The sequence below is a fragment of the Meriones unguiculatus genome, chromosome 9, assembly GCF_030254825.1.
Source record: "Meriones unguiculatus strain TT.TT164.6M chromosome 9, Bangor_MerUng_6.1, whole genome shotgun sequence".
NCBI classification, from domain to species: Eukaryota; Metazoa; Chordata; class Mammalia; order Rodentia; family Muridae; genus Meriones; species Meriones unguiculatus.
Genome location: NC_083357.1, coordinates 25,912,986 through 25,925,503, shown reverse-complemented (window position 1 = coordinate 25,925,503; position 12,518 = coordinate 25,912,986). Strand labels below are relative to the sequence as shown.

Below are 12,518 nucleotides of genomic sequence, written 5' to 3'. Positions count from 1 at the left end.
GGAGGCCAGGTACTGCATCTAGGAATGCCCTGGGCTAGGAATCAGAATCTGGACAGGCAAAGGACCACTCGGATACTGCCTTTGTGTGGTACTGTGAATCACATTCACTGCCCTGAGCCACGTCCTCCCTCTGAAGAGTAATGACAATGGTTTAGAAGCTACACTATGTCAATAGAGCCCTTTAAACAGCTCCTAGTGCAGGCGGGCCAGCTCGGTGTTCTTCACAACTGTTTTTCATGCTGTTGTGTCTAGTGTTGTTCACAACTGGTTTTTTATGATGCTGTGTCTAAAAGCTGTCCAATTTGCTGCTGAAATGGTCATCTGAACTTACTTTTCTAGTTAGGTGTCCTGGGACAACCTGCTCTGTCATCCCCTCTGCAAAAAAACTCTCCATCTTGCACTGAGGACCCGAAGGAGGCAGCACAGTCTGCAAGGTAGGGTTTGTTTAACTTTATTTCTTTTCAAAGAGTGTGATAAATTGACCTACTGTGGGAATGTCCTCATAATATTAGTCATATTCTCTTGCATATAAATAGAACTTTTTATAATGGTACAAGTTTACAGCTAGATTCCCTTAGAGAATCCACTCCCTCTCTGTTTCTATTTGTAGCTGCCACTTTAAAATTGGAATGTAAATATTATGTCAGCTAAGTAAAAGAATGATGGCTTCCCTTTCTGAAGGATAGTATTGCCTTTCCTTCCCAGAAAGTGCAGCTGTGCTTTTACCAGATTGACATGGCATTCTATTGTTCTTCCCCCACTAGGCAGGCACACATATTTAATAATTTCTATGTATGAATAAAAAGGTTAAATAGTCAAGAGCCAAGTTGCAATGCCTCGTGTGGCTTTGAGGATGGTGGTAGGATTGGGCTGAAATTAGTAGCAGCAAGGGGAGGCCTCTGTCAAGGGAGCTGTGTCCTAAAGGAGGGGAAGGTTTGATTTGGTCAGGGGTGGCTCTGCTAATAGAGAATGGGACCATGAATGATGAATATTATGTGGAAACTCAAAGACCACGTAGAGGCCTGAGTGTTTTTGCTGATGAGTTGTATATGCAACAAAAAAAAAAAAAGAAAGGAAGAAAAATAGCTGAAGGAGAAGAAATGAACTGAGGAAGCTCAGAAGAGTAATAGCAGTTAGGTGTTCTGGAGAGGGTTGGCAATGCCTTCCCTTCAGCTTTCTAATGCATGCCTTCCTTCATTCCACATGGGAGGCCATAGGGACCTGGAGCACTTTCTTTCAAAATTAGCCATAAAACCTAAGAAAAGCTGCAGTATAATTTCCTTCTGTGCTGCATATAAGACTGGCCATTCATATTCTCTGACCCACCATGTCTGACAGTGGTCATAAAACTCACTCCAGAAGAAGTGTGTTCCAAACCTAGGTCAGAGGAAATGCACATTGGAAAGCTGAGAAGGTAAGGAATCCCTAGGCCTTTCTCAGGTCTGCTTCTTGGTCCAGTAGCTCTCATACCAACAAGTCATGGTCTTTGTCCAATCACATTCCTACATGAATGCCCATTCGGTTTTTATCTAAGCATAAGAAATGGGATTTCCCTCAGTCTTTGGTTTCCATTTCCAAACACTCTCATGTCAGACTTTTTTATTTCTTTTAACTTGTATTTTGTTATAGAAATGTTATAGGGGTAGCTGTGATGCTTTGATGGTTGAGGAAAGATCACACACACATATATATTCTCACCAGCATATGCATTGGCTCCATAATTTCAATCTGGTCATTTCTCTAGCATGTGGTCAATAAGTTATGCTATTTTATTTGAGTTTTAAATTAATTATTTATTTACTTTCCTGCTTATAGGCAGAGGCTTTCTATATAACCCACATCGGCCTCATATTTGCTGAGCCGTCATGCCTGGCTTTGACCTCACCATCAGCCTGGATCTAGTGTCTCAGACATCTGTATGACTCTTGGCAGGCCATGCTCAGTTAACCTCTTTTCATAAATACTCCTGTTTCTTTCTGTTGTTCCTTCTCATGCTTCCTCCTTTAACAATATCTCCATGTCTAGGTCTTGGCAATTTGTGTCTGTGTGTGTGCGCGTATGTGTTGTGTGTGTGTGTGTGTTTATGTGTGTTTGTGTAAACTGAAAAGCTGCTTGAACCAAAAGACAAAGATACCCCACACCCTGTCTTACTTCCAGTTAACACCCTGTCTCCTGTATCCACTTTATCATGTACACCTACATCTCTTTGACTCTGCTTTCATGTTCTTCCACAATCCTATGAAACCCATGGGTTTACGCAAATTTTATTAAATTGGACAAAACTGCCTCTCAAGGTTGTAGTACTGCTAGACATCGCTTTGTCACCTAAAAGCATCCACAGATCACATGGTAGGGTGGGGTGGGCCTCCCATTTTGACTTCCTAAAACATCTGACTTCTCCCTAGTGGACACTTTGCTTATCTAGAGAGCCTACCTACAAAACAGACATGAAATGTGATGAGTTGGCGTGGAGGAGTGGCTGCACGCTTCCTTCCCATGAATCTTCAAGTGTAGCCATTCAGCCTTCAGTATTCTTGTTCTGCTTGTTATTTTAACCCTGGAACTAAAGCTCTTAAAAATGAGAAGTCCACAATTATTGAGAAGAGTAATTAAAAGCCAGTCCTTTTCAAGTTTTAGAGAACTCACTTATTCCTCTGTGTTTGTAAAGACTTCTCTTCTTCTCCTAGCAATAAAGGACAATGCCTAATAATTTCAAGTACTCCCTTTTTTGCTGTTTCTGCATCATTTTTGCTGTTTGCTGTTTGATCTTAGTCAGCCCACTTAATCTCTCTGAACTCTGAAATGAGACTAATCTTAGGAATCGTTTCACAGGATGGTTAGGAAGGATTAAAAGGATAATTTATATAGAGTAGTTAGGAATGTTCATTGCATGTAGAAGCTTTCAAGACGTAGAACTTATAATTATTAGTGGTCAAGACATGGATATCACATTTATTCATAGAAGTAGACATGTACTTTCTGTGTCTTAATATTGAAGGATTTTGCATATTTTACTTGTCCTGGAATATTACCTATAACCATGTCAATGAGGCAGATACCTAAGGCCACACAAGTAACACAAAGATTGTGAGAAAGTACATGTGGAAACTCTTTGGAGGAATGGTCAAAACAGAACCCATGGCCTTAAAATTAAATGCCACCATGTCTGGGTGGTGCTTTAGTGTGTAGCTTTAAGCTGTGATTTTTAGTCCAATCTTCTTGTGTACTAGGCCAGATAGTCAAGAGAGCACCAGGCTGGCTCTGTTTCTTGTTAGGGCTAAAACCAGGTATTTCTACACCGGATACTGGCTGAAGGTTAAGGAGTCGTTAGGAGATACAAGAGACTATTCCCTCAGTGTTTTCTCTACAGCCACTTCTGGTACGGCCAGGTAAGCTCTACTAGCCATACATGACCAGGAATGTCAATTATAGAATAGACAGACCTACCCTCACCTGTGTTTCCTGAAGGTAGGCAGAACAAAAGCACACAGGTGGGTGCTTCGAAGAGCCTCAATTCAGAACTTGAAAGCTGTGTTCCCACTTTACAGTCTTTAGTCTGAAAGTAGGCTAAAGTTAATGTTATGTGAACTAATTGACCTCCAATTAGAAACTACCTCTTAGGCTTGAGGACCCAAGCCACAGACTGGAAGGAAGTAATGGCCCACTGGACTGTGAGCTTACGTTCCGGAGAAGGCACAGGTGAGAGAGCTGTCCATATAGCAGTTCTGTGTACAAACAGCTGTCAGATTTGGGGGCAGTTCCTGAACCAGGCATAAAGGAGCAGGCAAGTGAGCAGAGTTTAAAAGTGACAGAAGCAGCTGGGATAGTGGCACACGCCTTTAATCTCAGCAGTCAGGGGCAGATTGCCTGCTGTAGGTTGGAGGCCAACCTGGTCTCCAGAGTGGATTCCAGGCCAGAGAGGGCTCAATAGTAAGTCTGTCTGAAAAAGAACAAGAAAAGAAAATCACTAAACTGAGATTCAAGCAGCCTCCCAAGACCTCAGTCCTATTTAACTAATTTACTTGCCTATCAAAATAGATTAGAACTAAAGCAGAATGCTGACTCTTCCTCTTATAGCATTCACATTTATATATTCACACAATACAACCTCAGATTGAATGGCATATAACGAACTAAGAAAATAGGGACAATTTTGAAAAGAAAAGGCAATTATCTGACATTTATTTCAAGATGAGCCAGATTTTGGAGCTTATTGATGGAGAGCTGTCACTACTGAAACAGAAAATTTCTGAGTGGCCTTGGAGCATTTGGAGGTGGCTAGGACAAGCATCAGTAACCCTTATGAAAGAGCTGTGTCACTGTATTTCTGAGGCACAGAAATTATATATATATATATATATATGAACAAAGAGTCAAGGCTCTGGTAACTGTGTGGCCAAATGCAACATGTCTAGCATACATGATATAATTGGAGTCACAGATAAAGAAGGGAAGTAGAATTATGTAGAAAGTATGTTTGCAAAATAATGACATATTTTTAAATATGTTGAAATACTTAAATACACAGACCAGAAACCTTAGCAAACACCAAACAGTAGCATTTCTCTCTCATGCTTGCTCTCTCTGATATCTTTTTCTTCGTGTGTGTGTGTGTGTGTGTGTGTGTGTGTGTGTGTGTGTGTGTGTGTACAGGGTCTTGTTATGCAGCCCAGCCTGCATTCCTGCTTCAGACTCAGGAAATGCTTCATATTTTCTGTGAGATAGGATAAAACCCTGTGCTGAGCTCGTGGGAGCCACCATGCCGTAGCATAAATGGAATAAAGTGGAGGAAAATTCTGACTCTGTACTTCTCATTTAAACTGCTGAACAGTGAGAGTAAAGAGAGAATTTTAACAGGAGCCATAACAGGGGAAATTCTGTCTTAGATGAGCACTTCCTCCTCTTCAGAGGTGACAGAGGCTAGAAAAAAAAAATGGCAGTTTAATGCTTTTAATGACATTTATTTGTCTGTGGTACAGGGCAGGTAGGGGTAACGTGTGTCAATGGTACACACGCCAAAGAGGCAGTTCTCTCTACCACCATGTTAGGTCCTGGGGTTTGGACTCAGAAGTGTCAGGCTCGGCTACGCGGGCCTTTTCCTACTGACTATCTCACCAGCCTAAAAGAACCTGATGTTTTTAAAGCAATGAGGGGATAGAAAGACAGTAATAACACAGGCCAAACGGCCTTTTCATTTGTATAGTTAAAATATGCTTTATGAATGAAGACAAAGGCATTTTCAGATAAAGGGAAGTGTGGAGGCTTCCTGGCTGAAAGGCCTGCAGCATCAGAGACGCCAGAGATGCGGCCGGATCTGAACTGAAGCACTTCAGAGAGAATCTTAAATGTGTAAGAAGAAATATTGGAACTGCAAATACAAAAGGCTCTTTTTCTATCTTTCAACTTAAAAATATACAGAACCAGAACGGCAACATTGTCCGGGGGTTGTTATGATATAATGTCTGTAGCTGCAATCCACGTGACGATTACAGCATAAAGATTGGGGTAATGAATGGACTTCCTAGATGGAAGGTTTTCAACTTTTATGTGAGAAAGTATAAAAGTAACCCAAATGATATTATAAAATGGTCAAGAATAAATATTTTAGTTCCTAGAAAAACCAATAAGGAAAGTAGTCAATTAATTAAATAGAAATCATCGCTTTGTTGTTTTTGTTACATTTTGTGGGTGTTATTTTTTATTAAGACAGGGTCTCATGGTGTAGTGCTAGCTGACCTGAAACTTGATATGTATATCAGGCTGGCCTTGAACTCACAGAGAACCTCTTACCTTGCATTTTAAAATAATATAAAAATACTGAAAAAGAGAAACGGGTTGGGGGGGAAGCAGAGACTCATATCAAACAAATGAATAAAATGGTTCCACTAAATGCAAGCACTCACCACTATGTTGTTAACGGACCCTGTGCATTTTAGTTAAAAGGCAGTGGTATCAGAGTATGTTTAAAAATCATGGACAACAACACTGTAATTAGAGATAACCCTTAAGCATAAAGATTCCAAGTGAAATCTGCTTATCGTTTTCTAAGTGGGGTTTTGGGGGGACCCAGTCATAGTCTAGAGACACACGTGGTTCATCAGTTTAAAGAATAGCCAGCTCAGCGGGCAGCCGCAGAGGCGAGGAAAGGAAAGTCCTTGGAGGGTATGGTGACCTCAGGCAACCTATGTGCATCTTCACGTTTAAAGGTTATCTCGAAATACAGTGTGTTGTCCATAATTTTTAAATGTACTCCGATTCCTCTGCCTTTGAACTAGAATGCACAGGGTCCATTAACAATGTAATGGTGAATGCTTTCATTTAGTGGAGCATATACATATATACCATATCATATGTATGATATATATAATATATATGAAGATATGTATAATGTCTTCATAATGTTTTCAACAGCTGTTTGCCTCATGCAATTCATCATGTGTTTGAGCATCTTCCACAATCTAGGATCAAGATGGATGCCTTTGTAATTTAATCCTACAGGGTTTATATTTAATTAAATGAAATGTTAAGTCCATTCTAGCTGGTGCCCTTACCATATTCCTCGTTAAATATTTTGGACCCAGCCCCGCTGACAGCAGCTTTATACGTTCTGTGTATTTCCCCCATTGCAGCTGGAGGACTGTGTGGCTCAGAGAGGCTCAGTGTATTGCCCCTTGATATTGATGGGTATCAGTGCTCAAGTCCAAGTTTGTTTTCAAAGATTCCCCCATTACGTCACAGGAGAGGAAGTTTTTATGACTTCTTTTTTTTTTTTAAATCATAGTATGCACTTGTAGAACTGAAGTACCCTTCAACAGAATTCTCTGAAGACACATGGACATCTTAGTGGTGTGCTTGGCCATCTGTTACTGTGGCCAAAGGCTGGAAAACTTGCTATTTCATACAGACATAGACCTGTGGCAATGGCCCGGTTCTAGGTGAACTGAACACTGAGCTGTGAAGCTGTAAGTTATATATACATTCTGATGCATCTATGTATTTCTGCAAGTTTATAATAAGAATTAAAGACTGTGGGAAGCTATCCTAGATTCCCTCCTCGGTGACACAAAAGAAAGCCATCTGGTGTGAATAAATGGTCCGCCTGGAGACCTTTGGTGGGGTACCAGATTTCCAAATAATGTGTGAGGTCTATGCACTGAGTTTGACTTCTGACCAGCACTGCTGCACTCCTATCTTAAGCACAAAATGCTGCCCAGATTGACCTGTGTAATTCTGTCCGAGTCATCACAACAAGCTGAGGAAAATTTTGTTGTCCTATATTTGAGATAAGAACACTGACTCTCCCAAATATGATCCTTTTAAATAAAAGATACATTTTTTCTTTTACATTCTCTATTATGCAAGCAATAACTTATAATCCCATAGTCTATAAGAGTTGTTCCATGCCATTTTCAGATTGTGTTTGAAGAGCCCTTGCCTGGACCAAGTGACATAGATTTTTTGCAATAGCTCCCTTACCATATAAGTGACAAGTTTGCTTCAGTATAGTTTATAGCCAACTTTCAATAAAGTCACTAAAATACATCTTGTAAAGCAGGAGACAAATCTCTACCACTGCCAGTTAATGGGGTTGCAAATACACACTGACCCGAGAATGCACTAAGTTTCCTGGAAGGCAGATCAAAGATGTAAACAGCAATCTTACTATCAGAAGGCTTTCGGTATGCCAGAAGTTTATTGGGTGATCATTAAAATTGCTTCTTGTCACTGACATAAAAATGTAACTGGGACCTGTGGCACCTACTTGTAATGCTAGTACTCAGGAGGTTGGGGCAAGAGAATCACAAGCTTGAGGCCAACCCTGGCTACAGAGTGAGCTAAAGTCCAGCCTGAACTGCATGGTGAGGTCCTATTTAATGACCTGAAAGCTTCCCTGGGGGCACTTGATGGGGTTGGGTGGAATTCTGTCTTCACGGATGCTGGAGGGTTGCTCTTTTTCTCCTCTAACCTGCAAGCAGGCTCATGTGGAAAATCTCAAGAGCATCAACCTGCTCTGTACTTCATACTTTGAGCCTCTGGGGGTCAATTTAAGTGCTCTTACACTACCAGGAACTATGAGGAAGTCTCTGACCTCCAGATACAGTGGTTGTTACTTCCATAACTCAGCAATCAGGAACCTGAGATCCAAAGGACTGACAGAATTTGACAAAGGTTGTGTGTGTGTTATTCAGTTTGACCTTTTCTCTGTCATGAATATATAAATTCATATATGTATTCATGTATATATACACACATCTACATACATACAACTTTATATATGTATGTATTTCCAGTATACTAAATTCCTTCTCAAATATTGAATAATGTAATCAATTGGGCATTATTTCTAAGAATAATCCACACGCATAGTCACCGTGAAGAACCAGCATATCCTGGCTCACAATTCTTTCCCTGTGAAATCACCGATGGAGTTGATATCAGAAAGCACCACATAACCCTTGACAACACCAGAGAATCCTCAGTGTCTCTATTTTGTGTTTGTTCTGTGTGTGTGTTTTTTAATGAATTTCATCATCCAGACTCACAGGCTTGGAGAGTGACAGAAAGTTAAGGTCACTGGGGACCTTCCGTGACAGCTTTGCCAATACAGTTGGCTGTTCCTCGACTGTAAAGCTTTGTAATGAAAAGAGACCCCGGAACCTTTCTATTAATGTGCCGCGCCCTCTGGTCACTGTGAAATGAGTGGACTGCCAGCCTTCTGATTGCCAGGCATACAGTATATGCTCATTAAATCATGCGCTGTGGGTTTCTTCGGATTGTCAAACTGCTTAATTGAAAAAATATGTAGTGTCACTTGGATGGGAAGGAGGCAAGAACCAAAGGCTGGTGAGTCCACTCTTCACATTTTAGAGTCTGCTTTTAGCTGCGGCCAGAAACTGTTCTGTTTTACAGTTTTGATTAAAGGACTTTCCCTTCTGAATTTTTCTTGTTTTGTGTATAATTCAAACACTGTAATTATAATGGAGTCTCTTTGATAATAGAACTACTAAATCATTCTGCCAGCAGCCTTAAACCAAGGGGAAGGTCTTGTTTATGTGCTGTAACTACAAGGCTTATTTGGGTGTGCTGGGGAAACTGGGAAGGAGGAGATTCTGGTGGTTTTTATCTCAGCGAATCTCTGCCTCTGTGACTGCACTGCTCAGATGGAGGCCTTGCCTTCATGTAGAGAGTGGGTTGAGCCTTTCTGACCCTGAGTACCCTTAAGCTGTCGGTGGTTGTCTGTAAGATAGTTAAAAGCCCAATGCCTGAACTCCACCTCCACCCTAGACTACGTCAGAATCATTTGTATATCACAGCTGAGGGTGATACAGTGGGGGTGGGCATGACACTGGTCGTAAAGACTCTCCATGTGGTCATGGTGTGAGCCAATGTTGAAAGAGATTGTCTACATTGATTCCAGCTGCTCAATATCTCAGGTCAAGATACATCTCGCCAGCTGTGATCATCAACAGCACATATCAGCTAAAGTTTCCTGCGTGGTACACAGCTGAAGGGTTTCAACAGGTTAAAAGCCTTGAGTTCTGGGCTAAATCAAAGCGTTAAATGAGGTTGTCTGGGGGTAGAGTCCAGGAATCTCTGTCTGGCAAGTACTCAGGACACCCATCCCATAATGCTTTTGAAATCTACATGTGTAAGTTTAATCAGAGCTGCAAGTGACAGCTTAACAAGCAAGGCTTGGCAACTTTCCCCAATAGGTCAATGAAAGAAACAATTTGTTCGTTTTTTTGTGGTTTTTGTTTTTCAAGACAGGGTTTCTCCATGTAGCCTTGGCTGAACTCACTTCCTGAACTCACTTTGTAGAGCAGGCTGACCTTGAACACACAGCGATCTGCCCACCTCTGCCTCTCCAGTGGTGGGATTAAAGGTATGTGCCACCATGGCCCACCTTGAAAGAAACAATCTTGAAAAGCAGGAAAAGGTTTATTCCATGTGGTCACACTGGGAAGAGGAAAAAAGAGGTTCAAGGTTCAGTGGCACACACACATTGTCCCAAGCCATCTTCAAGGTCCTGTCATGATATATGGGTTTCAATAAAGGGCGAGTTTCAATAAACTATGCATACCTGTGCAGTCCTGGTCACGGTATGGGCCCTCTCCTGACAAGGCTGATGCTCTTTCTGGGAGACAAGTTCCTCCTGGCAGGCCCCAGGTTTCAGCCTTCTCCTAGCATGGCACTCCTGGGGAAATGCCAGCCTCTGGGGTCCATGGTTGCAATACTCTGATACCCAAGGTAGGGGCATGTCTTTCTCTCTAGAATCTTTTCATTGCTACCAGGATGGGTACACCAGGGCCTAATGACTGGAATGAGTATATTTTTGAATGGCCAACTGAGAATGAAAACAAAAACAAAAAAACAAAACAAACAAAAAACCCCGAACAGCTTATTTTGATTTAAGCATATGTCCCCATATGCTTAACCAAAGCAAGTCAGCAAAATAAACCATTATGCTATTGTTATTAATTACCAAAATTAACAATTATTAAAACATCTTCTTTCATAGACAGCTTATGAATTAACCATTTTTACTCCTTAAGCATTACTGGCAATGCATGATAATTATGGTGAAAGCTTAGCTAATTTTAAAATTAAATTAAATTAACCAAATTATATGTAAGCATCCAATTTCAAATGCAAAGTATGAAATATTTTCCAAGATTTCAGTAATGAAAATCGCTTAGCTTATCTAAGGGCAGAGAGTGGGATGTGGATAATGACGGTGGCTGGAGTGACAGTGTTGGCCAGGATTGCATAGATGTGCACACTCCTCGACCTCCATTCAAACCTGAATGTGCCGCCGAGCCTCCCCGACAGCAAGTGTGGGAAGCATAGGAAGGCCATAACGTATCCCTACAGGACACACTCCAAAGTAAAGGATCAGAAAGGGGGAGAAGGTGACAGAAAAGAGAAGTGGAGAAGAGATATGAAAAAGTCCAGACAGGTAAACACGAAAATGTCATAGTGAAACTCATTTCCCATAGTAACTAGAAATGACAATAATAAAATCATTAAAGAATGTTTAGTTGTCTTAGGCTCCATTGTCATTGACAAATTTATTAAATATTTGCATAATATGTGCATATAGTTACAAAATATATGCATGTATAATTGAAATTAACATTTTTATAAATAGGGTCAGATGAAAGGGGTGGAGGTCCTCCCTAATCAGTGGACTTGGAAAGGGGCAGGGAGGAGATGAGGGAGGGAGGGTGGGATTGGGAGAGAATGAGGGAGTGGGATACATCTGGGAAACAGAGTTAATAAAATGTAACTAATAATAAAAATAAAAAATAGAAAAAAGAAAATGAGAAAAAAAAGAATAAAAAAATATTTAGTTGTCTTAGGCTCCATTGTTATTGACAAAGTTATTAAATATTTGCATAATATGTGCATATACATGCAAAATATATGCATGTGTAATTGAAATTAACATTCTTGTTCACCCTCTTGCTTTAAAAAGTTATATAAAATAAAGAGACCAATGAATATTTTTAGCCATGTATCGTATCACATTACCCCTACAACTCTATCACTAGCATCAATGTTGGACCCATCAGCGAGCACTAGAGGAGAGTGACAGAGTAAAGGGTACTGTTCTTCTCGGAGATGTCAACGGACAGTGATGAAAGGAAGGACTTAGGGTTACTGGGAATTTAGTCCTGAAGGCACACCTATGCTCACAGCAAGTATGTCAGTCAGCACTGCTGCCTTCTTCACACTTGGGATTCGGACGCAGATGAGCTTCCAGTCTCAGGACCTCTGGTCCCTGGATGAGTCTTGCTGTGAGCTCTTCACTAATATCTGAGGAACAGGTGTGTCTACCAGATAAACTGTATTAAGTGTTTTAAGAGAAGGAAGCCAACAAAAATGGAGGGAACTATTAGCTTCTGGAGTTGACACACAAGATGTCCTTAGCGAAGAGTGGTTAAACCTATGTGGAAGGCCTAGAGAGATGATGGTGCTGCATCTAAAAGGTTTGCTGGTCTCTAACAGCATCTGAGTTGGATGACCCACAACTTCCTGTAACCTCCGCTCTAAGGGATTTGACACACTCTTCTAGCCTCTGTTGATGTGTGTGTGTGTGTGTGTGTGTGTACAAATACACAATTTAAGGAAAAAAAAAACATGAGAAAGTCACATTATCTAGTACAAATGATGTTTGCTAAGAAGGGCAGCTAAGCTGTGAAGAGGTGGAGGAGAAAATGCTACATGGGAACCTGGCTCAGATTTTCAGGGCTGCAAAAAACTCCAGGTTCACCTTGAAAAACAAAATATTCAGGTGAGTTGTGACTTAGCCATAAATGGCTTGGTTTTGCTCAGCTAGAAATCCCCATTTGCTTGGGGAGACCTGGTGACTTTGACCAGAGGCAGCTCCTGCATGGGCTGTTGATACCCTCCTGCCTGGGAGAGACTTGGCCAAACTCTTCACCAGAACCATGCTCTGAGGACAGTGCTGTGTTTATACATCCTGTTGCTTAGCTTTGGTTTCATGCTGGAGTAGG

The 12,518-nt window shown here is 41.0% G+C and overlaps 1 protein-coding gene across 2 annotated transcripts in view; it reads left to right on the top strand.

Annotated features, from left to right (window-relative positions):
- Nucleotides 1-12,518, top strand: part of Fhit (fragile histidine triad diadenosine triphosphatase) — a 1,530,368-nt gene that overhangs the window by 436,399 nt on the left and 1,081,451 nt on the right. The window contains exon 3 of one of the 2 annotated variants that reach the window (XM_060390943.1): nucleotides 340-434. The exons of the other annotated variant lie outside the window; for it this stretch is intronic. The gene's annotated coding sequence lies outside the window, so the exon portion shown is untranslated. The remainder of the gene's footprint in view (nucleotides 1-339; nucleotides 435-12,518) is intronic. 2 annotated transcript variants of the gene reach the window in all.